General features: G+C 41.9%; 1 protein-coding gene across 1 annotated transcript in view; it reads left to right on the plus strand.

The window, feature by feature from the left end:
* Positions 1 to 1,446, plus strand: part of LOC121915500 (alpha-tectorin-like) — a 16,639-nt gene that overhangs the window by 4,462 nt on the left and 10,731 nt on the right. The gene's annotated exons all lie outside the window — the stretch shown is intronic.

A 1,446-nucleotide genomic window follows, 5' to 3' on the forward strand; every position in this document is an offset into this window, starting at 1 on the left:
TATTAAGTAGAACAAATTGGGGAAAGTATGGCTGGTTCACATGCAGCTCCAGGACCATATGTTTGGCCCCACAGGATCTCCTAATTTTTGCCCTAAAATGCTTCCAAACACTCCAGGGTATGATTTCCAGTTCACTACAGGTCTGTAGAGTAATTGTGTATTCCTGCATGGCAAGGGGTTGGACCTGATGGCCCTAGAGGTCTCTTTCAACTCTATGATTCTATGATTCTATCCTGGGGGTTTTTCTGCTCCTCATAGAGTGGTGAAATTGACACAAACAATCCCCATGGAGCACTTGATGGATATTTTTTCAGGATGGCAAGACAGGAGGTTTGGCCATCTGAAGTTCCCTGGGGACCAATGCAGCCCCAGCCCATGACACTTGCCCAATCTGTTTGTACCTTTGTCTTAGTATCATGTCTTGATGATCATAGAATCACTGTTAGCATTTCCCCCGAGTGTACAAAAATGACTGTTTGGATTATAACACCAAGTGGCTGCCATAGTGCGTGGGGAATTCTGGTAGAGATAGGAGAGATGGCAATTTCAATGGTAGCAACCAGTTTATAGAACAGCCCTTCTGTTGATCAAGATTTACTTGATTGTGGTCAATCTTTAAATAATGTGGTATTATGGCTGCTTTATTATACTGTATGTATATTATATACACATGGCCAGTGATCAATAATTGCAAAGCCCATTTGGCTTGCTGTGGCCACAATGAGAGGTACGAGGTATTGGAGGAGGTCACTGGTTACCCTGAAAGTCTTCTTTTCTTGTGTTTTCCTTCCTCTTCAAATCAGTGGGAGGAAATTAAACTACTGATTGGTGTATTTAAGCAGCCAGATCCCTGGGTATGTTATTAAACCATGGAGACTTTGGCTCTGGTACGTCCAAGGCTGCTGCCAATAACATTCTCTTTTTGGACCCCAACCATCAATGTAAACACCAGGTAACAAGCCCCACCTATCCCTACAGAACATTTCACTGGTTTACTGAGAACCTCTGGGATGGTATATATATGCACTTTATCCTTACTTTCTTAAGCCAGAGGAAGTTAACTATTTCTTAAATTGATTTTCTTTACTGCCTTGTTTAATTTTGTATTCCAACTTGAGTACAGTTAAAACAATAATGGTGGGCAGAGTCATTCTGTGCGGGAGTCATTACATGGCCAAGTAATTTATTCCGGGAAGGCCTGCTGGAAGAGATCCGTCTTGACAGCTTTCTTGAACCTGTCTAGGTTGGTAATTTGACGGATCTCGTCCGGCAGGCCATTCCATAAAGTGGGAGCGATGGCGGAAAAAGTACTCTGGGAGGTCACAGTCAATCTGGTCTTTATAGGCTGGAGTAAATACTACATACATATCTACAAAAAGGGTGGGAAAGAAAATTTGAAATGCATAAATAAATAAATCTGCTAATTTAAGTAGTACACAACACTGG

This window comes from Sceloporus undulatus, chromosome 9 (genome assembly GCF_019175285.1).
Source record: "Sceloporus undulatus isolate JIND9_A2432 ecotype Alabama chromosome 9, SceUnd_v1.1, whole genome shotgun sequence".
NCBI classification, from domain to species: domain Eukaryota; kingdom Metazoa; phylum Chordata; class Lepidosauria; order Squamata; family Phrynosomatidae; genus Sceloporus; species Sceloporus undulatus.